Source organism: Cynoglossus semilaevis, chromosome 15, assembly GCF_000523025.1.
Source record: "Cynoglossus semilaevis isolate Cse_v1.0 chromosome 15, Cse_v1.0, whole genome shotgun sequence".
Lineage (NCBI taxonomy): Eukaryota > Metazoa > Chordata > Actinopteri > Pleuronectiformes > Cynoglossidae > Cynoglossus > Cynoglossus semilaevis.
The window spans coordinates 7,238,410-7,265,078 of record NC_024321.1 but is presented as its reverse complement, the minus strand read 5'-3'; the positions used below and the strand labels follow the sequence as shown (position 1 = coordinate 7,265,078).

The following is a 26,669-nucleotide window of genomic DNA, read 5'->3' as shown; positions in this document are numbered from 1 at the left end:
CAGAGTCTGAGAACAAGAGGTCACACTCTTCATTACAACGTATAGGAGAATGAAAAAATAAATAAAACTACGAGATTAAAGTTAAAACATTACAAACAAAAAATGTAAAAAAAAAGACATTTAATAGAAAAATAAAAATAGTTCAAACTTTTACAACTTTTTTTGTAACGTTATGACTTTCTTTCTCCAAACTTTTCATTTTTTATTCCCAATGTGGCCTCAATACTAGGTATGATCAAATGTCCAGCATACAATGACTGGTGTCTGTCTTCAACTAGCCTAAATAATTCATCCAAGAGTGTACAGTGCCCCACAGTGCCCCACTGACTTTTGACGGAAGTGATCCAGGTTCACTAACCGGGCATCTTAAAGCCAGGAAATTAGGTTCTCCTAAAATTCATTGTGCCGCTATAATTAACCAGGAATAATCATTTGATTATGTAAAAAAACAGACTTTTCTGTGAACTCTGGGTGTCATTATGCAGCACATGAGAACCCAGTTTATCACTGTACTTACAGCCTGGTATTTTAGGAAACTCTGAAACTCAATTTATTACACACTAATGTAAATTTAAAGAATTAATTCACCCCCACCATCAGAACATCACACAGCTGAGAAAGAGAAGTGCTCACACTGCAGTTCCACCACATGAGCAGTTTGACTGTGAGGTGAAGTAATTAACAAGGTTCACTGAAAAATGTTTTTTAATGTTTTAATGTACTGCTGCTTGTATTTACAAAATTATCTCTTCTGAACACAGTTGAATTATTTTAACCAGGGTCCTTAGGTCATTATAATCACTGTCAACTGACTGGCTATGCTGAATTCAAGCTATTCAAATTGAGGTTTTTATTTATTTAAAAGAATAACGGGACCTTGTAGAGTTTGTGAGGTTTAAAAAGAAACTACACAAAAGACTAATTTTGTGCTTAAAAAGGCAATATATGTTACTGATTTGTAAACATTTGTTGGAAATTTAAAATCAAGAAAGACAAAATGGAGATTGAATATGCGCATATCCTCAACATTTGCATTTTGGCAGCACAGGTTGATAAAAGGTCAAAAGTAATGTATCACTTTGAATTAAGCTCGGACTTTGACTTTGTTACAATGCCTCCACCCCAGCTCTGATTATGTATAAACAGAACAGGCATTAACGAGCCAGATGTCTGCTTATATTTCCAATCATTGCCAAAAGAAACGGAGGGTTCAGTTCAGAGATGGTATTAAAACAGATACTGTTCATATGTAATAGCTTGTATTAGCTGAGGCTAGTACGTAAGGTATTTTTTAAACCATTCCCAAAACCAATTCCATATTTGTTTTGATGTCAAATGTTGTCATTTACATGACAATAATCCACACAAAAATTCCTGAAAAAGCGTAAGAATGTAATCTATCTTACTAACAATTTACTGATTCAGTATTAAACCCAAGTCTATTTAGTTGAACAAAACCCTGCTGTACTGGCAGGAATTGAAGAAAGACACACCCAAAGATCTTCTTCAACTTTTCTGATTCTCTCTTTGTTTTGTCTGTCACATTGATACATAGAGCTAAATTATTAGCAGTAAATAAATAAGTGTTTCGGACCAGTTAAGAGAAATCGCACAACTTCCTACGGCACACCTGGGCCACAGCACAGTGGTTGGGAATCACTGCTTTAAACATCATGATAAAACAACAATGTAAAACCCTCTAACTGAAAACTATGCTCAACAGAAGTAGTTAATAGCAGTCTCTACAGGTGAGGCCTGTCAACAACAAACACAAACCCTGACCAGGTGTCATCTATGCATCAGTACACTCCAGTATGAAGTTTTGTTTTTTTTTACAATAAATTTCTCTCCTATTTGTCTTAATTTACAGTTCTTACACCATCATGAGATTCCAGGAGAGTGATGTGCTGAAGTCTCCTCAAAGTCTTGACCCTGACCTAATGATATGTTTCCAGTTTTTTTCTTTTTCTCAAAGATGTCCTTAACATTCTTCATTCTGGTTTGGAGTCTTTCTACGAGAAGTTTTTTTTGGTGTGAAACCTCACAGTTCACTCTTGTGCAGGACTCTAACGACTGCCTTTTTTTAACACCTCAATTTTAGACAGAGCTTAGCCATCGACCAGAGTCTCCAAAATTACTGCAGGAGCCTGAGACTCGTCTCTAAGTCGATTCCACTACAGTTATCCTAATTTTCCCCTTCTTCTTCCTCCCTGGCTTTGTGTGTGTGTGTGTGTGTGTAAATTCAATATTTCTAGTAACGATACACTGGCTCAGAACAGCTTGAAACTACACGTATATTTTTTGCTTTTTAACTATAATCATCAATTCTTTGTCTCTATTCTGAAGTTTTTTGGGATCTGCAACAACGTTTCCACCATTGTGACTGATTATCTATAGAGAATAAATTCTTTGACCTTTAAATTTAAATTAAATTTTGCAAAAGTATTTGTATGTTTGCAAAGAGAATTAAGGTCTGTATGTAGCCATTGGATACAGTAAGACCTACTACAGTACATTAATGTGTACTTTTTCTGACATGTAAAAAAAAATCAAAACATTTCAAAGTAGATTAACCTCCAGTAATGGTCAACAATAACCCAGTGTTTCACAGAAATAATGAAGCTTTGTCTCAAAACAAACCTTCAATCACAAAAACTGCGGAGGCTGAACGCTTCTCATTTCACGGTGACGAAAGGCCACACAGCGTTTCTGTGAAGACTGGATGACAGCTGTTTTCTTTCCCTGGGTAAACACCATTAAAAAAAAAAGATTATTTGCAGCAGGTTGCTGCTGACAATCAAAACACTGTCTCAGGCCCTAGGATCTCTCAGCCATGCACAGCGTCATCCTTCCTGTTCTAAATGCAGGACATGTTGCCTCGGTCATGCAATCTGCCTCTTATTAAATTACCCCAGGAAGGCAGGGTGATAACATCACAGGGGTTGGACTTCGTATCACTGAGTTCTCTAAATGCCATGATAATAAAAAATAAAAGGATGTCCTTGGTGTATAAATGTCATTAAAACATTACAAATATACCATAATTACTATACGAAATGCTGCAATACAGGCAATACATAATCAATGACCTATTACATAAAAAAGCACCCTTTATATGTAGCTTTACAGTCTATGCGTTATAATGTAAATTAATGCCGAGTATATCTATATAACTACGAGAGAATCAATTTAAAAAAAAAATACTTGGCTCTGCTCTAAGTCAAGATTTCCAATAAATGAGGAACTGGCCGACAGCCCTGGACTTTACCTGATTCCAAAGAAAGTCATTCAATTTGAACTATGGGGACATAACTGCACTTAGATGGCTATAATTATATTTTAATACACTTTGCAAAGGCAATAACACATTGGATTCTCCCATAAATGGACTGCAATTAAAATTAGAGACACATAAGTATTGGTAAACCCAGTGATTTTGTGCCCAGTGTGTTGCTCTGTGTATCAAGGGCATGGAGGAAGCAGTCTCCCAAAGGCGACTTCAACTTGAAAAGGATCTCCCATGACCCTGCTTGACCTTGAGCATTAAGTCCTCGGTGGGGGTTGTGCATTGCATGCGGGGGTGTGTGTGTGTGTCCATCGTGGAGGATTTACAGATCTTTGTATCGACTGTCGCCTGGAGAACCAGACTCTGCTCCTATGACTAATCTAACTGACAGCTCGGAGCAGATTTCAGCCCCTCAGCCAGGACCAAGTGACTGACACCTGAAAAATCACTTCTGCCATGAGCTGACAAGAGAGAGTCCACTTCAGCAAAGAGTGCAAAAGAAAACAGTGGACAGCCAGTTTCACCTGAGTGCAGTTAGTCAGTACAACAGACATGAGGACTACAGTAGAGTACATGTCAAACACTGACACACTCTCACAGCAACAGCAGACTGGGATGTGAGGCTGTGGAGAGGAAGACGTTAACCACGTGAAATCATTTGATTAAAATAAACAAATATACAAATCAACGTGTCTTTGCTCTATTACAGTCTTCATGGATGTTGTTATTTACACACACTGTTGGGGTGTTTTTTTTTTTTTTGCATTTCACAGAGGCACCTCAAGCCTAAAATACTCCACACAGCATTAATAATCATTAGTGGGTTTCATTTTGAGTAATACCTTTGCATATTTTTCTTGATTTATTTCTATATTAATAGTTCCATCATTTGGATTAGTCACAAATAAAAACATGCTGTTATTTGTCTTTTTAAAAAATATATACACAAAAAACACTGCATCTATCACACTGCATTTAGGGATTTATCTCAAATAATCACAAATGATTAATGATTAACCATGATGAATCAACGGTAGCACTGTGATTAATCAGATACACAATTCTAGATACACGTAATTGTTGCGTGAGCTCTGCCGCTGCATGTATTCCAGGTAGACCAACTAACCAAGACTTTGGGGAAAATAACATTATACTTTGTTTTCCTCTGGATGCTGTTTACACCACAAATATTGCAAAAGTGCAAAAAAAAAGTCCTGCCACGTCAGGCGAATCCACCCCCACAAACCATCTGCCTTCTTTTCCCTCCTCCAGGGCACACAGTGAGCCCATTTAGCCAAGATGCCCACTCATGAATCACTGGGGCTTCTTCATAGCTCCCGTTAAACCAGCTCTCTGTCATAATTGAATATTAAACCAACCCACAAGCGGCAAAGGCAAACGACTGTGGCGCCGACTGGAGGCAGCGGCGGCTGCTGTGGACATGACGGCGTATACGTTAGCCCTCCAGTCAATCTGTCACACCGTTATAATTTCAATCTAGGAAAGTCACGATAAACATGTCTGTGAGACACACTTTACAGGGTCCACACGTGCAACCGTCTGGTTTCACTGACGCCTGCAGAGGCCACCTCTGATGCATTAAAAGGATGTTTCTGGTAGAGCACAGCGTGCAGGAAGTTTGATTTGAAAGACCAGACTGTTTTGATTCATAAAGCACATCATCCTTTCAGCCAGGAGGCCGCACCTACAACCGTTGACAGACAGCACAGACAACAACCACTCTCAGCTGTGTTCCTTCTATGAAGATCTGAACTGGACCCACAACCTCGTCCACCACAGAAAACATGACGGTCAGCGTATGAAGAGAGAGTGAGTGATCTCTGAAACATTTAGAAGATCCCTGACGCCTACACATCAATTTTTAATCAAGTAAACACAAAGGCAGGAGTGCTTTTGAGCAAACAAAGAAATTTAAACCAGCAGTGGACGAGTAACCTGTAGGTGTTCAGTTTCAGGATTTGACAGTTAGAGTAAGCAACAAGCATCAAATATGAAAGACAGCTAATGATAACAAGATTAACCATTGAAGTTTTTATCCTTTCTGTTGTTTTTTTTTAGTGTAATTTTTTAACACCAAAAACACTGCACTCTTTCTGAACTTATTTTTCTTCTTTTTTTTTTTTTAAATCATGTTCATACTGAGGTTGGCAGATTGGCAGTGCCTTTGCATGTACTGTAGTCTAATCAGCCCACAGTCAGCCAGCTACTGATGTACACTGGGTATTTACATCTGTTCTAAGAAGCCGCTGCATCAAAACAGAATATAATCCTAGAGCTTCAGTTCTAATCACCCTTTTGTTGGCAAGCCGAGCCTCTGTCACTCCACTAGAAAATAAGTGCAGCTCGTGCCATCATCATTATGTCTCAATAATTATCATCTGAGCATACAATTGGAACAGGTTGAGAGAGAGAGAGAGAAAAAGAGAGAGAGTCAAGCATATGAGGCGACTGAAGCAGCAGACAGCACCCTGCTGAATAAGGGTGTCAGCTGTATTCATCCAACTGTCAGCGCGCTCTAAGAAGGTCGGCCCCATGTGCCGAGTCCTGTCTCATTAACCACAGTCATTGTGCATTAACAAGTGGTGAGTGCGGTTGGAGTCGGCAAGTAAATTACCTTGTGAGATGTAGAACACTGTTATAGTTTTATCAAGTGAAACAGGCTGCTTGACAGATTAACCACAGTGTCACTACACATTCAAAAGTTCTCACTCACATACGTATTCTGATCACAATTAATCATGATTAATCAGAATCTTCTCACTGCCCGGTTCAACCGGTCCTGTTTATAAAAGCAAACGTTGTAAAAGTAGTCAAGTTGTGCTTTTTGGCCCCTCTTATTTAAAATTGACTGGTTATTGGTAAAAGTGCATAAATATTTGGTTTTCTATTTTTTACACTATATAAGGTCCAGTATTCCTGGACAGTAACATCACAATCACAGTAAGGCTGTAATCCCATTGGACAATCCACCTGTCAGTCACAGGTAGAAGCTAATTCAAAATTCACGTCCAGTTGCTTAACAGAACTCTTCAACCTAGAAGCTAATCATTTTATTTGTTCACTTTTTTTTAAGTCTGACATCTATGTTATAGAAAAATATCTCAAGCGAGTCATCGAATGCTTCAAATCATCAAGATAATCATTGACAAACTATCTTACTTCTCAAGTCAGCAAACTTCTTTTCTTATTTCCATTTCTACAGTCTGGTTTAGAGACAGAGGAACAGGCAGAGGCCAGGACGCCTCAGTGCAGGGGACCAATTTTTCTTCTCATTGTTTTATATGTTGCATTATTGATTAAGAGCTGGCATCTTACATTTGGTTTCAGAAGCTAAATTGACTCTCCGTCCTCCAAAGGCTGCGGCACTGTCTCCATAATAGCTGCACTATTATTCTGTCACTTTCCAGTCAAGGTTAAAACACGGCTATAATAGGTTTGAATCTCTATTACATTTCTAAACTATGGAACCAAAGCTGTCACTTTCAGCACAGTGGGTAAAAGGATTAAATTAGTAAGAAATAAACCAGAAGAGTAGAGATAAGAACTCACTGTTGACGCTGCAAAACTGTGTTTTACTAATGAAGGCGACTGAAGTAACCAGAAAAAATGCATTTCTACAGTCCTGTCCAGATAATAATTATTTAAAAATCTCAAAACTACACTACAAAACACACAAAAAGTTCACATTTGTCATCAACAATTTGAAATGTGTTACAAAGACAGATCACGCACCACGATGTCTCACTTCTTCTTTGGAATTTAAAAGCAACTGTGCAACCTTTAAGTTCTATTACTGCCACCTGCTGGGCCTTGCCAAACAATGAGAAAACAAGAAACAACAGATGGAGAAAAGCATCCCTGTAGATTTATACAACAGATACACACACCTGCTAACCTTGTGTGATTGTTCTTAAACTGATTCTCCACCTTGTCCTTTTTTTTCATCTGAATCATCTCCAGCGGTGTTGTCAGGGGAATCACCCCAAGTCCTTCCCTTCTGATCCTGTAGTACTGTGACTGAGTGCCATGGATGCATCAAAGCACAGCTTGACTCAAGCATCCAACGTAATGATGAATGCAGTAGAAACCGTTGATGTAACATTCACTTTCGTCTTTATGTTGTGATCTTAAAAACAAAAACCGTGAGCTCAGATGCCAGTCACCTGTCAGCACGATGTAAAATGTAAAAAAAAAAAAAAAAAAAAAAAAAAAAAAAAAAAAAAAAATCTGGAAAGTAACATTTGAATCTGGCCTTGTGCAATGAAGTCACAGAAAGGAACAAATTTGAATTTGGATCAACAGGAAAAGTCTGCTAAAAGATCCTGGATGCACACTGCTCGAATATTTCATTCCCAGTTTTTACAAGTGCTGGGGTTGGTGTCAGGGGAGTAGCTGGGAATCACCCCAAGTCTTTCCCTGCTAATCCTGTACAACTGTGACCGTGTGTGTGTGTGTGTGTGTGCTGAATGCAACAAGGCACCATTCCACTCAACCATCCAATAAAACAGTCGATTCTGTGGAAACAGCTGTGTGGCATCACATGTCTGTATGTTACGGTGGCTTCACAAACAACAGTGAAGGCAACAATAACAGTTAAAAAAAAACAGTTCAACTGGACATCACTGTGTTCCAGGACCAGATCTGCTGTTTACATCAGTGTTGTACTGGGAGGATCGAACAGCTTTACGCACGATCCTGAGCAGCTGATTTGGATCATTATTCTCCTGTTGCAAAACATGCGCCGCACATTGCACACAAACAAACTAACAGTAAGAGTGTGACTGCGAGGACAGCTCGTGCACGCTGCTCTCTCAGTTCCCTCCACAACCACAGGAATGAAGCACAGCTTACCTCGGTTCGCGCTGACAGCTCCGTGCGTCGTCTCGTGGCGCAGGATGGCAACAGGGAGTCAGGAAGGTTCACAGCTGCTCGGCGCTCAACTTTGAAGCGGTCAGTGTGCGCAGAGCCTGGAGGACGTCAAACTGCACTTTAGAGATTGTGTGACAACGCCCTGAAACTACACGGATCCGCTTCATCCACCGCCCGGGTCACTTACGCGCGTCGATGGATGTCGATTTGCCCAACTGTGCGCGACCGTGCGTTCTTTCCACCGCGTGTCCGGGTCTACACACTAAACGTTCCCTAAGGACACGTGACTAAACCACGGGGGACGGAAATAGCGGACGTCGTTCCCTGGGATCAGTTACACCTCTGCTTCAGTCGCCTGTGCCACTACACCGAACTGCGCGCACCCACTTCTCCTCCTCCGCCTCCTCCTTGTTCTCCTCCTCCTCTCGTCCACCCATCTCTGCGACTTCAGGGCGTCGCTGTCATTTATTTCACCTTAACTTATAGATTTGGATACTTCAGTCACTTCAGTGACACAGTGCAACTTGAATTCATGAAATTTTGATAGATCCACTGTATCAGGTTCAGTTTGATGACGGAGACAGCTGACATCGTGATTCTAGGTACATTGGAGAGCTAGCTGTCAGGATGTTTCTTCAAGACTGGAAAAAAGTCAGAGAGTGTTTAAAATGAAAAAAATCCAAAATGTTGCCAATGCTCACAAAACGACCATCAAGAAATTGTGGGATTTTTAAGATACAGCTGACTAGTCTTCTAAAAGCCCAAAATATCAAAACAAATACAATAAAACATGTAAAGCAAAATTGAAGAATTTTTTGAACTAGATTCAACAAACAAACAATAATTAACATAGAGATCATATTAGAATTTTAATCTGAGAGCAAAGGCATAGAGAGATTTTCACTGACTGAAAACGTTTTTGTTTTTTTTTTAGTCAGTGTTTGTGTTCCACTGTGTTCTAAAGTACCATTAGCTGTGGCACCACTCTGGATCTGTTACCACGTGTTAATTACACTGCCTCTGCAACAAAGACTCTACAAGACACAGTTAAGTCCTTTCCCACTAAGTTGTCGACATAAAACACATCCCTTTGTTGGTTGGCCTTGGTGGAGGAGCTGGAGCGAGGAGAGAAAAAACACTGATGGTTGGCTGATGAACATTAAAGCTGAACAAAGCACTAATGGAACACTCACTCCTTTAGGCAACGTCAGGGTTTTTTCTTTTTTTTAGATTAAAACAACACAATCTTCAATTAGCACGAGTTAGGATTAGGGTCTTAATGATGTAAAAATGACCCCAGAGATGTGGTCTTGGGTTTGATTCCCAGAGGAACCTGCAAGGGGCAGCAGATCTGCTGTTAACACAAGAACTGGGATCCATAAAGTTCAAATTTTTATTATTATTATTATTATATTTTAAACACTGTACAGTCTTCCATACACCCACTTATGCAGGAGCGATGCTAGCACAAGAAAAAACTCAAAGTTAAACCAGTTTTTCTTCAGAATAAACCTGAATGTCTGTTGGCCTCAGTGTTGACCTGAGTCAAACTGCAGCAGAATGCACTGACCACGTGTAGTGATGGAAATGTCAGGACCCGACACAGAACATGTAATTAAAAAAAGAAACTTGTTCTGAATCGTAATAAATATTGAATATGTGCATGTGTTATTGATGTTTATATGAACTCGATTCCGCATTAGATGCAGATGAGCTTCGTGGTTCTGCAGCTTGAGACCTTCTCTGAAGGAGCCGCCTCTTCATCTCCCGGAGGCCATGTTTTAAAGGTGAGCTAATGCTAATAACCTGTTTTCCTCTGCCACCATTAGCCTGCTGTGCTTAGTCAGCTGGGGGAATGTCACAACGCATCCTGTATAATGTGGCATCACATCAGAATGATTCTCCTGGAGGAGGCACATAAAACATGCTCTATTAGATTTTTCCTTCCAGATCAGAGTGCTGTGTTCAGGAGGATTAAGCGATCAGTTTTGTCAGGCTACACTGATCAGACGGACCAGTGGTTAAGAGCTAACAGGGGTGAACTGCTGCAAAACAAGCATTTGTCTGCTGAATTACTGCTTTCAAACTGCCCCACAAATAGGACAGATGTTAAATGTGGCAGAGTGGCAGCGCTGCAGCCAGCGTGCAAGTCGCCGTCTTAATTAGTTCCCATGTGACAGGCTGCTCCTTTAGTGGAGACAAGATGGACAACTTAATGCTGGAGGGGAACTCGTGGTTGGTCCTTCTCTGCTCGCCTGCTTCTCCACTTTGACATATCCACCAGCTCCTCTCCCACACGCTGCCACTCCACCATTTCCCTAAAAGCGATCGTTATTGACTTTGCTTTGTGAGTGAGTGTGGCGTGTGCTGTGCCAGTCACGGCCCGTCTCTATATGCCAATTAAATTTGGTACGGGCCAGTCGCCATTTGGCCCAGAACGCAGAGGAAACAATCCATTTCGGACGCTTTTACTGTAGCAGCGTGGAGCAGGTGTCGAAGGGAGGAAACATTCCTCATATGCCGCTTCCTGGTTGGGTTAATGTGTGCAATTACATGTGAAATTCAGGTTCATTGAGGCAGATGATGAGGGCATGTCTTCTCCCATTGCATTTACTTTAAGTTTATGCATCAGCGGCACACGGCCTCCCTGGGGTTCCATTTGTGCACAGGACTGAGTAAAATAGGTGGAAGGAGATAAGTGGTTGCTGCGAGAAGAACTCAAAACTGTCTTTTCCCTTTGAGAATTTCATTTTTTTTCCCCCTCCCAGTCATGTTTACCACACACTGGCACATGCAAGAGCCAGCGCTAACCTAATGATACCTTTCTGCAAAGCCTCGATGAGAGGTTTGTAATTTTATGGTCAGTGAATGTCTTAGAAACTGAAGTACTCAGCCTGACAAAGAGTTTTTTTTATATGTGAATCCTCTGATGTCACACAGACCTACGAGGTCAATGTATATTTGTATAACATGTGAAACAAATGGCAGGACTACATTTGAAATACGATCCGTGAAGATATATTGGAAAACAGACGCAGACAAAGAGCTTTGACGTCACTGGGATCAGATTTATGAATGGATGTTTTTGTAATGTTGTATTATAATTAGCTCTTAATCGTTTTCACAGAACAGGAGCCCATCCCTGCCGTCATCAGACGGAGGCCGCCAACACTCCGTAATAACCATAACCACATGCAAAAGGAAGTAGAAATATTTTAAAAAAAGCTAAAAAAAAACCTACATCTTGATAGCATCTACAGGTCCACATTCACACATATTATTAGGGGATCACAAACCATTAATATTTTAAGCAGATTAATCTCAGGGTAGCTGTGGGTTAGTCACAGTGATTAATCATGATTAATTGTGATTAATTGTTATCATACGCAAAATATATCATCTTTCTTCACACTTGTCGCCCCATGTGCGGTGAGACGGGTGAAGCCTCCACAAATTATATTAAAGGAAGTCGATGGACGGAGGAATTATTGGATGATTAATAGTTTCACCGTCCATCCATGTCAGTCCAGTTTTAACCTTAATAACTGAATGGGTTTTTTTTTAAATCTACATTTAAAAATTACATTATTAATGACAAATTTTAATGAACATGATTAATGCTTTTTCCCAGCCCTATTTTTTGTATTTTTTATCTACTTGATATTACTCCTAAAAACTGACATATTTATGCTAAGCATCCTGAACAGCGCTGCTATTGGCATTTGCTTATTTTATCATGTGATCATGTTTTTGACAGTCCTTTGCCCCAACCTTTGGCTGAGGGTTATTTTCAAGATGCTCTGTCAGGAAGTATTACACACTGGTTTTTCTTGTTTCGTCTGACTCTGTCATTTCCAGCGTACTGTCAGTTTGATGGCTTCTGCTGACGTTTTTCCAGCTATTCTGCTGATGTGTACAGCACAGTACTGTATGTGCAATGGAAAATGACAAAATGACAGCACAGGACGGGGATGTGAAGAAGAATGCACGATGTGTTTTTCTAGCTCAGTGAAACTCACGCTGCCGGTTGGGAGAATATAACGAGTCGTATTTGTTTTACCTCTGGGCTGAGGCTGACTCTAATATAAGTTTAATTTTGCAAAACACCTCGGGTCAATTATGTACCAAACAACAAAAATGAAATATTAACAGTACAATTAATTCACTTTAAACAAAACAAACAATGAAAAGAGTGAAATTTTACATCTGAATATTGCCATTGTACTGTATGTACACCAGACTTTTATACAGGTCTATAAATATCACCCAGGAATGAGGGCAGAATAGTGGTAATTTGTTAGATCTCTTGCAGCGCTGCCTTCATTTTCACACAGATTAGCCCCAAACATATTGTTAATCATTATGGCGTCATAAATAGTTAATAAGAAAATGAGTAAATCAGGCTTGGAGGGGTGGGGCGGGGGGCATGCAATAATTAATAGGCAGGATGCAGATGGACCAGAAAAATATTTCATCATCATCATTTTAGCAAATCAAAAATGCTGTACAAGATAACTGCCACAAGGTTTAGAAAAGGGACAGAAATAAAACATTTCTGATCGTTGCAGAGCTCAAGAGTGACAACCGTAGGGTATAAGTATTTAAACAACACTCAGTGAATCTTCCTACTTCTCCCCACTTACTGCTGCTAACATACTTAGCATTCAAAATATGCAAACATTCATTTTGATAACTTATTTATTTTTATTGTAGTCCCGTACTGTCGAGGGTTTCTGGATCTCTTTTAGTTGACTGCCAAACCAGTGGTCAAAGTCACTAGGTGTAAAGAATATTTTACTGTCCTGCTGGCAGTGCGTAGACTGTTCTCTATGCAGGTGGTTATCGCACTCTGGGAGCTTTCCTTTACTGTATCTGCTGTGACACCACAGCTACTGTACAAGAAAACACAGTTTAAAATGTAATTACACCTCAATGTAGCTGTAATCCATCACACACTTTTTTTTTACCTTCAAAGAAAAATTGTTTACAGAACTCCTGGTATTTTGCACGTTTTCTTGGACTATTTATTTCATGTTCGGTGCCTGATTTGTTTTGTTGTAGTAGTACATATTTGTCTTGACTTTGTGGACAAAAAGGATTTGGGTACCACTACTAAACCGTTCTTCACGACATGTAACATTAGAAGAAATAATATGTCAAACTTTTTGCACCTTTTATCTACACTTTGTGTCATGTCATTAGCCTTGTAGCTAACTCCTGGTTTGTTTCTTTGTGACAGTGAACTTTTAAATGGCTTCCGTTAAATTACTTCAAATTAGATGTGTTAAAACGTTTTTCCCTTCACATTTTTACCCGGGCTTGAATTGCAAAGTGGAGCAGCAATGTTAATAGCTGTGCTGTGGTGCAGGAGTACAATGTCAGGGATCCAAGGAGACAATGGAGGAGAAACCTCACTGCATTTATCTGTAAAATACTGTCTTGAATGACATAATTGGACCATTAAAATGTATCAAATTATCAGACGATAACTTACCAGATCTCTAGTCTGTACCATCTCTTATACCCTCTTTATTGCACGCTTATCTACAATTCCATGTCGCACACAAATAGACATCAAAACAGTGTGTTGTTTTGAAGCTTATCGCAATAACATCCACTCAGGGAGTTTGTGAAGTGGGAGAAGACTATCGTGGAATCTGTAGACGTCTTCTGTGTTGTGATACGAAGCCAAGGAGTGAGATAAATCTGACTGTATTGTTTATGAAAGGAGAAAAAGATGAAGACAGTATTCAGCAGGGGGCACTAAGCTGTAGAATATACAACACTGCTCACACAATAGCAGATAAACCAGCTTCTCACAAAAGTGCTGGAGGATGAAGGCAGAAAAGAAGGAGAAGAAAAGATGAGGAATATTCTGGCACATGATTGGGGTCAGAGAAGCTGTTGTTGATAATCCCAGAATTAGATGTGGAGGACATCTGGTGGAAAAAGAAAATGTCAAATTTTTTTCAATACTTGTTCAGGATGGAAAATACCCGGACTTTCCATCTGATCTGAAGAAAATACTGTACTGTTCCATTTCATTGACTTACTAATTTACATACTAATAGAAAAGTCCAAGAACCTAAGCAGCCCCACGTGCACAGGAGGCTCTTATCTCAGCTGTGGTTTTATGTCAAAGGAAGTAATGGACTAAATATCCATAGTCCATAAGTTATTGCCATATTAATATACACAAAGTAATTCTCTGATTATCCTAGGAGTCATTTGGCACCGGGCCACATGGCAGTGTGGCCAAACTATTATTAAATTGGGAGGGCGATCATAAGATCAAAGACTTTGGCTCTCAGCGTGATGGAATCAGATGGAGGCGGAAATACTGCAGCAGCTGAAGTAAAGTGGGACAGACACTGGTGACCCAGAAGAAAGTAGACCTAAAAATAGGGCAGTGACCCACGACCAGAAATGATATCAAAAATATGGCCAATCTCTCTAAATTATCCCATTTGAGTGAATGGAAAAATGAAAATATTGGTTCCTGGCTTGAGAGACTTTCTGCTCAAATAAGTACAAGTGCAATGATGAAGATTTTTTTTTTGTCTTCAGATGTTTAAAAAAAATAGAAAAAGTCCTGATCTACCAAATCTGGCCCAGCTGTAGGGCACTGACAACTTCTGTGCAGAATAACGTTAGCGGCCATTTTATGAAGAGATTATGACTGTTTAGAAGATTACCGAGCTACTGTAGGAAACCTAACAATCAAAGAGAGAAGGCATTCGTTACTGTGCTTCCATCTCTATACAACAACAACATACGGTGATGGGGAAACATTCTCAGTGGAGTGCACAACAAACAGAGCTTATAGGGGAAATCAATAGTTACATAAGGCTGCCAGGAATCTGGGGCTGGTGGGAAAAAGCAGTGATCGTACAGTAAATAAGAGGTAGGTATATCTGGTCAGGGTCAGGGTTAGGGTCAGCGCTGACCCTCATCATCAGTAGTTTCATCAGTTTCCCTTTACCAAGAAGCAGTATCTCTATCCAATGTTAGATCTTTTTTTACTTATTTCAGGAATTCCTACCAAGCAAAATATTTGGACCCCATTCACAAGTTTCTTTGCTCGCTACCAGATAATTAGCAGCCTGTGACCTAATGGTTCCAGTATCTGGCTCGTGGTCTGGCTTGTGGTTTGATTCCCATAACCGGCAGGACTGTGGTGTGTGGCACATGTACTGAATAACTTCACTGCTCCACGGGTTGAGGAAAGTACAACCCACTGCTCTTCTGTGTGTCTGGTGTTAACCACCACCGGAAGTTCAATGTTTAAAGTTTCTTCTTAACTAATTAAAGGATATTTGCATGTTTTTTTTAAAAGGCTGTTCTTACAGTCTAACTCCCAGATGTCTGTTCCACCGTCATAGACTTATCAAAGGTGTGCTGGCGTTTGTAGTGTATTTCTTGAGGTTTTCTTTAGGTCACATGAAAATCAACCTGTGATTGGATACACTCGGAGCTTCACTGTCATTGTTTTGCCTGCAGCTGATCCTCTGTTTCCAAAACAATGTTGGCAGCTCGCTGAAAACTCTTGTTTTTGCTTTTTATTACTCCAGTTTCCAAAGCAGCGACGACTGTTACGATGCCTGATCCCTTCGATATGACATGCAAAAGCTATCCCTGTGCACACGATTGCTGTTATGCCGTGCACTCACTCTCACAATAAAAGTGGAGCCTAAAAGATGGCTGTCAGTGAAGACTCTGTTCTGCTCCCTCTCCCCAAACCATAACACTCTCCATCATGTTCGCAAACAATCGCCAAAAATGTCAGTCTTCCTGGAGGACACGGGGGCTGTTTTTATGTAGCAACTGATTTTAACTGGCTTGGGGCATGACTGGAAGAAACTGCTGAAGGGAGGCAGTAAAGGGAGCTATTTTTATGACAACACTATGAGTAAATAGCACAACACACAGTTCTAGAATTTTTACAAACGTAAACGTACAATCTTGAAATACTGGGCTATAGGAGTCAACATCGAGGGAAATGGTAGAAATTTAAATGGTCGTGAGTCGTGACAACAATGTAGAGTCTTCTTGTACAGACATTTGCTCGCTAACACACCAGCGGGAACCAAACAGCTCTGAGATGAAGACCACGCTGTGTTTTTGAAGAGACATCAAAAGCAGATGCCTGCCATAGTTTCTCCGTCACACTGAGTGACCCAGCAGCAGTCCACTACCTTCACATGTACACAGTCAAGCTGATCACCATGAAATCCAAACATGATGTGCACCAACTCACACAAACACACTCTACACACTCAGGCCTCCATAGCCAACACACTTAATCTTTGCCCTCGTTTTTATTTTTATGAAGTGGTATTTATGCTTTAGAACCCAGACATCCCAGCATCGAGGAAAACAGTCGGGAATTTATTCCAATTGTCTTGACCTCTGATCTCCACGTCTTTGAAACCTGGACACCCAATCCCCTTCCAGGACCACCAACCCCATGCACTTCCCTCCAGTGTGACATCTGTTGAAATGCACACCACTGTAGACTAAAGTACTAAAGTTAGAACGGTGAAATGGGACCACACATGTTGCATATTGAGAGATAAGGATGTTTTTACTGTGAGGATCGGAAGGATCCGATTGTTGACACAGTTTAGCAATGATGTGATCAGGTAAAACCAACACCTTGAAATCTTTCAAACACTTCAATATAATGCATAATTTTGCTGCAGTGACAGAATACTAAACATTTGAATGGCCCGGTGTAATGAAAAAAGTCTGTTAGATCTGATAATGGACAAGAGGTGCAGTCAAAGGGACAGATGATAAAATAATAGTGGAAGCCAATCAGAAGTAAAGAGTGCGTTGACACATAAACAAAAGAAAAAACACTTTCGACTAAAAAACACTTTAGGCTGAGTGAATGTCAAATTAATTGAAATTGATTAACACAGTGGTTCTTAATGTAGGGGGCAAGTCCTGTGGGGGGCATAAAGCTATCGTGTCTCGGTGAGAAAATTAGACTGGTTTGTAAGTTGGTTTTAATTTTAGAAATAATAATGTTATTAAATAACATTTGGTGGAGGTGGGGAGGGGGCTCAACAATGGTGTTGTCTACTGGGGAGGAAAAGTTTGGAAACCACTAGAATGACCTGTGCACCAATCAAAACATGTACAAGTACCAGGCATTTTTATTGTTTTCTGCTGTGGACGTGCATTTCTGGCTTGTCCACCACGTCACTGAGGACACACATCCTTCCATGTGCCACAATGGACTCACGTGCAAACAAACAACGCATCAATCTTTCACCACACGGCGCAAGCTGCCATTCCACTTGGGTCCAGATTGTTTTTGAATCCATTTTCTAGCCGTCCGTCACTCATGACTTACGCAAAAAAAAACAAAACAAAAACGAATGAAATTGAAAAGCTGTAAATAAACAAATCCTTTGTGGAGGCATTGTTGTAATTACCTCAGACGAGGTGGCCTTTAAAACCAGCTGAGGCCAATCAATGCTGATTTGACAGGGAGCCGCAGAGGCCTCCTCTTAAAGACTGGTCAATCAGTGAGAGTGCTCCTGACATTTCTGCTTAAAATACAGCCCAACCAAAGCGGTTGGGTGGGGGTCTCAGCTTCTCATAAGCAGATTCTTTTCTGTAGCCAACCTCAGACCCAGAATCCTCACACATCCATCTCACATGAATCTTATTACCCCGTCACCCTTCTGTCCAGCGAGGGCAGGGCTGTTGTTTCTCCTGAATGCATTATTCAAAGGGGCCATAATGTGCTGGTACATACTTAAGTACACACGCTGTATTTTCTCAAGGCACCAAAAACATGCAGTGTGTTAGCTACGGGATATTTTTTTTACCCGTTACTGGAAACAAGAAATTGCAATTTTTCCACTTCTGCCCAGGAGTGACTTGTAATGTCAACAATTTCCCTCCAGGGGATCAATAAAGTAATTTCTGATTCTGAATCTGATTCCATTAGTGCTGATCAATACAGGTTATTGACTGCTATTACCATTTTGCTCGGTGCAGCGTGTGACAGCGGTGGAGAGGCCAGCACAGTTAATCAATTCTGTGGACTTATTGGTATGTTTGTGTGACTGTCCTCACACCATCCATCTTACCTCGCAGTTATTTTTCCAGACGTTAATCAAGACTTTGAAAATAATAGGAATAAAAATATTTATCAACCAATTGCACGGCCGCAAAAAAGAAGCCTGAAAAAAACAATCACTGTGGTGTCTGATGAGTCATTTGGACCAAAGTGTGAAAACATCGTGACACCCTGCGTCCTACACCAACACTCGTGTTACTGAGTGAGGTATTAACTGAATGTTGTTGAAATGTCACAGCTGAAATGACAAGGTATCAATCAATAAAATGTGGGACAAAAGCCCGAATCCCACAGCTGGAGGAAAAAGCACACATCCCCCGATTCAGGGAACCGGGAGTCTGGACGCAGAAGTCTGGACGCCTATTCAGCAGCCAAAGTAACAATGTACAATGACGTGCAAGCACTAGAAGTGGAACTTAAATACTTTTTTTTTTAAATGACTTGTTGGTACCACAAGATGGAGGCCTTATACCAACAGTAGTACGTGCACCATTGTTTTAGAAACACTTGTTCAGATTAAATAGCTAAATTAAAAATGATGACTCCAACAAACAGACCTACAGTACAGTCTGAACCACTGAGACTGATGGTTCAGGTTTTAGCTCCAAAATGAACCAATAAACACAAACAAACATTCCATGCTCACAACTTGAGCTGCAGCTCTTTTCGTTTGCCTCCAGCATTGATTTTTTCTTAGGTGGGAGGAGGAGGGAGGGAGGGGGGTGAGATGATAGGCTGCCCTACTTTCCTCAAAGTAAATGTACAAAAGCAAAAGTTCAAAAAAATAATGTCCACACAGACTTTCTAGACCAAAGTATTCAAATTGTCAGCATGATCAAGAACATGTCCTGATGTTATTTTAGTCTCAGTTGGTCTGAGTTTAAAGGCTGACAGTTTAATGTCAGGACATTTGTCTCTGCTACACTCCTCCTGACAATCCACTCACCTGTGTGATTACATTAACTCCCTGCACCTGAGTCTCATTGACTCCGCCCTCAGTCAATGAGACGCAGGCTATAAAAAGGGAGTGTGATCAGCAGTTGTGGTTGGATTGTCTTTGTGTTGTGTGAGAGTTCAGAAGAATTCTGTATATGGTTGATGTTGATTATGCTTTCAGCTGTTGAATACTGTTCTGATTTCTGTGTGTGTGTGGACTTTTGATTGTGTGTTATCCATAGTCCATAGACAAGCTCTTTGTACTATAATGCAGCCGTCGTTTGTATCAAGGACTGGTAATACCACGCCATTGTTGAAGGCTCATTTAGTTTTCGAAACAAAAAACACTTCCTTCTGTATCTTCAGTATCGGCGTCTGAATGACCAGTTATTCTGAAACATTGACAGATTATCTTTGAATGAAAAAAGTGAAGGAATATGACTGGATGCTCTTTGATAGGAGTAAATGAATAAAACTGCAGTACATTTTTTCACTGTGTCCCTCTGCGGCCTGGTACCGGTCCCTGGACCGGGGGTTCGGAGCCCCTGCTTTAATGGACCTGTAATCAGAACTGATCTTAGTGGATCTTTGAAACTCAGTAGAGCGTCATCATGGAAGTTCTTTATAGAAATGTGCAACAACTTCCTGTTGCTGATGCATTGTTTGTTTGGGCCATAAATTCTAGGGAAGATTTCCATCATTTTGCTCATGTTCAAAGAACATGTACCTAATACGGTGGCCATAAACCATAGGTTTAGCCTTATCTGTAACATTTCATTGGTCAGATGTGTAACACTCCACCTGCCTCAATATCTGTAAAGAGAGGAAACTGTGTGTGATACAAATGATTACTACTGGTATGTGTAATTGTATTGCAGTTGTAATATTTCTCCAAAACCTACTCCACCTGTAGATGGTAATGACTTCTTTACACAGACGCTGTTGGAGATCATTTCATTGTGACTTTTGCCAGAGCTGCAGCAGCTGCTGAGTACAAACCCATTTGCACTTCAAATAAGCTGCAGACAAATGTAGTGAAGGCGTCGAGTGCGTGAATCAAAGTAGGAGTGTACTTCAAAGACCTACTGTGTGGTCGAGGCGATCTTAAATGGGAATATTTGAAGGTTTACATGTTCCACCGTACAAGTTTAATAAACATCCTCTCCGTCAGCCCTGGGAGAGTCGGTGGATGCAGGAACGATAATACTCAACATGTACAGCTTTGTGGAGTTGGAGTACTACATGTACAGGTGGCATTTAAGTTCTATGTTTGCAGATTTGGGGTCAGATTATTTGGAGCATTCATTTGATCTGAAGCCTGGAGGTCTGGCCGCCTCGGAGCGTTGGTTGCCAGTCTTTTGTTCTATGTGTCTGATTCTACAGAAAGTGACAGATTTAACACATGATCATTAGCTGTTAACAAAGATAGTTTTATGTTAATGATGTCTAAAAACAACTGTGTTTACTGACACGGAGTCACTGCAGTGTTTGGTCTGCAGCCACGAGGAGAGAAGAAAACAAAGCTAATTATACGTTAATGCCTAAAAAAAAGGAGCCGGAAGTATGAAAGTGTGCAATTAAAGCTGAAAAACAAGAGCGACGTTAGAAAGTGTGCTTTTGAGATTCTTTAAAACTCACTTTCCTGACAATGGTAATTACTTGGCCCTAACTTTTGACCTCAATCTCCTTCACAGCCAACTAATTCAAACCACTTGGGTTTGAAGCTGTATCTGGCCCATAAAGACTTTAGCCTTTTTCTATGCTCTGAGTCGAACTAGTGGGACACTGTTTTTTATGAAGATGACTGGCCGGCGAATTTAATCCTCGAAGGTTGAGGGAGTTTAAGATAATGGCTCATATCTCACCAACCAATGAGACCATTTTAGGTGTCTGGCCTTAATACTGGATCTGAACACTGCCACAGGCAGAGGATCAAATCCACACGAGGGAGAGCAGTATTGGAGGAAGGATGAACAAAGATGGCCGACCTAAAGGATGACTTTTTATTCTGCTGTGGTCACCACTGTTATTTTTTGTTTGTTGTTTATTGTCTCACATGAATAATATATAAATCAAACCACATGGATGATGTATGTGTTCTGCAGAAACATTGTCTGTTTACAATTTACAATCTGTTCCTTACAAGACCAACATAGAATCACAACAGTTTTAGCTCATTTTTTACTATATAAATAAAATACAAGAAACAGAATTGTTTTCGTTATTTATTTGATTTAGGTCCATTTTCCTTAAGCTTCATTTGTTGATTACGGCTGAATATAACACACTTATATATGCTTAAATAAGTTAACTGTAATTCTTTGAACGTGCGTCTGTTTTGTCATTCATCTGCATGAGTTTACTGCCCTCTTGTGTTAGGAAAACAAACTCATCATAGACAAATATACATAATAGTAATCAGTGCAATAGGGTTTAATGTGTGTAGTTATGTTCCGATCAAAACCTGTTTGAAAAACTTTTTCGACAAATAAATGAACTGTACAACATAACCACTCGTTAATTAGATAAACGAGTTGTTTGTTGCGTTTCTCTACTTCAATTAGGTAAACAATCTTCCTGACTCTCCTGAAAACTCACACATTCGGCAATGGTGAAAACGGTTCTTTATAATTCTGATCCATTGTTGATTTTCATCATCAATTTAATATAGTTTTTATTTTCCATTGCATTATCAATGCATTAGAACCAAAAGGTGACATGAGGTAAAAGGCCACAAGATAGAAGCAAATCCACGGTTTCGGCAGAATGAGCCACACAGAATGACAGAAATATACTAACGGAATCTAACTTCTATTTTATATAAGTTTGATCACAGCAAAAGTTGTCGTCTGATAATCCAGTTCATCAAGGTTTTATACTCAATCTGTGTGTGGGTTTCTGGACCATAGGTTTGAATGGTCCTTTATTTCTGTGTTAGGACCATGTGAGAGGCTGCTGACCTGTCCAGGGTGAAGCCTGTCGTGACCTTTGACCTGTAATAGGGTTAGGTCTTGGATCAGTGGATCGACAACAACAGTTACCCACAGGCACAGTACATTTATTCTGCTCGAACCTATAAAGCCCATCTGCACCTCCTATAGGGTCCATAGTGGTATTACAATGGGTTGTCCTTTTCTTTTCCACAAATTCAAATGTTTTTGAATGTGTCATGGACAGACGATGCTGTCACTGGCAGGTGTATTGTTTGACAAGTGTTTTTAACTAAAATTAAGACAACATGAATTATAAACTTTACTCTAATAATACTGAGAAAAATAACAAAGAACTGTTATACCTGACACTGGTCTAATTTAAAATCCAAGAACCCCCGATCAGCTGATTAAAATCAGATGAAAAGGTAGAAAATTAAACTAAATGTTTTTAAAACTGAACCCGTTAAATTCCATAAATACCCATCAGCTTGTAAACATCACCACTTTATTTCAGTGACGCATTTCATTCTATTGTCGGTAAAGATTGACGTGTTTGGGTCACATTTCGCTGGTAGGCGTTCTATCAACAATATAAGAGAATGTGAGCTATGCATGTAGCAGTGTGTAAACAAAGCTGATGACCTTCTGTTGATCCTTGGACTGTGTCCATGGCTCTGCAGTAGGAGGCGCCCGAAAGCTCTAACAAGGTGTTATGATGTTTCAGGGAGATTTAAAGGTTCATGTGTCAGTGGGTCCAAACACCAGAACCAATAATGTGTCATATATTCTTTAACCGGTAGTTCTCAAAAGTTGACCCTGGATCCTTGGCGGGGATCCACAAGGCATTATCAGGAATAGGCAAAATCATTTTAAAACATTGACGATATGACATATCTGCAGATGGTGACTAGTTTATTTCTATAAAATGTTAATGTTTACCTCCTTAGCGAACCAATTATTTCCTAGAGAGCTATAGGAGGTCCTCCAATATTTTATAAGCTTCATTTGATTTGACCTCAATTTATAATCCTGAAAGCGAATAATACAGTTGTTTTACAAATATTATATGGGTGTACTGATAAATTGTAATATAAATATATGGAGTGTGATTAATAGAATATATATTTAGATCACACACGTCTTTTATCTCTTATCCCTTCCTGCACACAGCACATGTACAAAAGATGGTCATGTGACATGTGGCCTGGTTGCACTTATTGCTATTTGGACTGATTTTAGGAATGTGCCACTGATACCATTGAGCCTTCACTATCCCAGTTTCAGTGACCTACTTTAGACAGCTATGGGAGTCGAGTCTATAAAAGGCAAATCCCTTCAAAAATGAATATTTTACATTCATCATCTTTTAGGAATAATTTAAACACCAAAAATATCATGAAAAACAGACACTTCACCTTTAAGGATGAATAAATAGAAACATGTTATATTTGTTTTGATGTCAGGAAAACCAAAACGTAGATATAACGTGACACGTCTTCAACAGGAAGTGCTGTGATGCAGCTGGTGAATCTTTTGTCCTCTGGCAGAGTTAAGGCAGAGTGTCTCTGATAATGTCTGTCTGCTGCTGCAGCCGTATGTTTAATACACAGGCAGGAATGTGTATTGATCCTCTACTCTGAGTCTTGGCAAGAGAGCGAACAAGTGCAGTTCCCTGGTGTCGAAGCATTGATTTCTTGTTAATCCTTCAACACTGATACTTGGTTTATGTTTGGCACGAGAGACGATGAAACGATTTTAAATTGAACTGCAACTATACTTTTGATATTAAGTTTTCTTGTTGCATGTCTTTGAGTTTTGACGTTCAGGGCAGCTTGGACATTTGTCTCTGCCCTCCTGGACTAGGCAGCTTGATATGGACATTTGTCTCTGCCCTCCTGGACTGTGTTGACCAACACTGTATTTAAAGTTCCTCAGTTTCTTCAGCGAAGGCCAACTCCTGTCCTCCAGGCTAATCGATGTGAGTTTGGGTTGCTGCATAATTGTGCATTCCACAGACACTCTGAAATGTCACAATTAATCCATTAGGATAATGGCGGGGGCTTAATGTACGACGGGTTTACTGCAGTAATTGTACTGTTCAGTTTTCATCTCACCTGTTGACTGAGATCTTATTTTCTCTCATCCTGTCTCTCCACACTGATTATATTATTGTTCTACTAATGTGAACCATTCATTCTCATTCGTGTTGACGTGTTGTATTAGGATTTACGATTGAGCTCATAGTTATGTGAATGTTGTTTTTTTGTTGTTTACGTTTGGTTGTTTAAGTCTTTTATATTATATGTATATTATTCATTTATTTTTTGTAGCCTGTTGTTTAAATAACTTTAAATTGAATTGCACTTTAACTCCACTCTGCATTCTTTATAGTTGTGAAGAAGCTAAAAAATAACGTTCAGCTGATAGAAAATTTGACTAATCTGCGGGCCTTATTATTAATTGTTGATGTAATATGTTTCATTTCCATACTTTGGTGTAGGACTCTACTACTTTGCCTCTCCATGCTGGTTGTAGGTGATTCCATGCCCCTGACCTTAAACGTTCTCACCCATGGCTATTATGGCAAGTAGTGACCACCAGAGGGCACCGTTTACCTACCTGTGTCAGTATCCTGCACCGACCAACAGCCCAGCTGCTGGAGGACATCATTACACAGTCAATAAAGCAATAGTCAGTCATTTTCTCTGCTTAATTGATCCCAGTGCCAGGCAACAAAGCGTGATGTGACATTTTTTACTGCAGCAGAAACAGCAGCGTGCCTCCGAGTACGACATGCTATTTGTAATTATCTTGTTGTCCTGCTCGTGCATGACGCTGCCATCTGCATACGGTGTGTAGTACACTTGTTGGTCAGTGACCCGGGTCAGGGCCATGGCATTGAGTTGTGCCCGGAGCCATTCGTACGGCTGTAACCGCATTGCCCTAGTATTGGCCGGTGCATGAGAAACTGGTCAGGAAGAAAGAATACCTCGGAGTACTCCTGTCTGTGTAACAAATGGATACAATAGGACACAAACACACTGAAAGACTGAAAAGACAGATTTAAGGACAAACCACCTGCATACGAACAATAGAACAGACAAAATATTCTTATTGTATATTATGTAATATTTATACAGTATATATGCAATTAATATATACGAGACGTATACAAAGTTTGGAAAACACCTTGAACCAGGGATCTGAACATGTATTACTGCAGGACAAACAGCCAGTACACCTCTAGTACACATCCTTTTGTCATTCTTAAAAACAAATTATCTCTCTGTCATTATTAAATTATCATTGAAATCTAGTCATGGGCCAGATGTGGTGGGGTCACGGGCCGAAAATGGTCCCCAGGCCCTGACTTGGTGGTTATTGAGTCTTTGTGAGGGGTTGTCACAAGATGTAAACATGGCAAAAACAACCAGAAATGCTGGAGCGTGTATTCTGAGCAGAGCACAGAGTACTTATATATGTATTTATATGTTTATATTTAAAGAAGTGAGAACTTAATTTCATGTTTCAATTTCACTCGGATACAAACGCCTGAGATCACTGTTCCAACACCAACAAAACTAAATTATGTGTAAAAGTCAGGGCTGTCTGACTGAGCAGGTGCGACTGGACCAGAGTGTGGGTGCATTCTTAGAGCAGTGCTGAGGAGAGTATAGAAACACAGTAAATAGAACAGTGGACATACAACAGTAGGACAGTAAAGCAGCTGCCAGGAAGACACTGAGGAGCAGTAGCCGTCAACAACCTCTCCTGGATACTAGTACCTTTGGTTTGATCGTTATTGACTGTATGCATTAAAAATGGTCATTAATTCTGTGTTTCCCAAACACTGGGTTGCAAGGTGTGTCGCAATTTTATTTTTTTTTTTGGGTCGTCTTGCATTGTGTTTCCCAGGAGTTTACGAATAATGTCTTATTTGGGTCGCAAGGGTTTATGACTTTTAAAATACGGGTCCCCAGAAAAACAGTTTGGGAAACACTGGTCTAACCTCAGTCTGGAAAGATTTCCACCTTTAGGAATTCAGGGCAACGGGGCTGAAAACGTTAAGGAGGAATTACCCCAAGGACAACACAAGGGTTAAGTGTGGAAAACTCTCTGTGTGTGTGTACGCATGAGCAGAAGTTGGTTGGTTTATTCTGTGTCTTCACAGCAACTCTGACTCGGCCACTCCCTGTGCCGTCAGCCTGGCAGGGTGGAGCTGACAGAACTGCACATGTTTTAAGCATGCTCTGCTGCCTCCCTCCCTGTCTACCTCCCATCCCCTAACACTCACACTGCCACTCTGAAAACGAAGAGGAAAGTGTGTGTAACCATCAGCTACACTTTTTTTTTTTTTAACAAATCACCAGGGTTTCCCCACCCTCTCAGAGTCTCTCTCTCTCTCCCTCTCTCTCTGTCTCTCTCTCCCTCTCTGTTATTGCTTCCTCCCTCCTGTCTCTAAGCACGCTAACCAAAGAAGAAAAAAAAAGTGCAGGGGAAAAAAAGTGATAAGCAGCTTCTGGGTTTT

The 26,669-nt window shown here is 40.2% G+C and overlaps 1 protein-coding gene across 2 annotated transcripts in view; it reads right to left on the bottom strand.

The window, feature by feature from the left end:
* mid2 (midline 2) overlaps nt 1–10,464 on the bottom strand; it is a 119,145-nt gene extending 108,681 nt beyond the window's left edge. The window contains exons 1-2 of one of the 2 annotated variants that reach the window (XM_017039563.2): nt 8,364–10,464; nt 8,159–8,274 (exon numbers count right to left, since the gene is read on the bottom strand). The gene's annotated coding sequence lies outside the window, so the exon portion shown is untranslated. Of the gene's footprint in view, nt 1–8,158 lie in introns of both variants that reach the window. The other variant, XM_008326697.3, reaches the window with a different exon arrangement.
* Between the last annotated feature and the right edge of the window lie 16,205 nt (nt 10,465–26,669).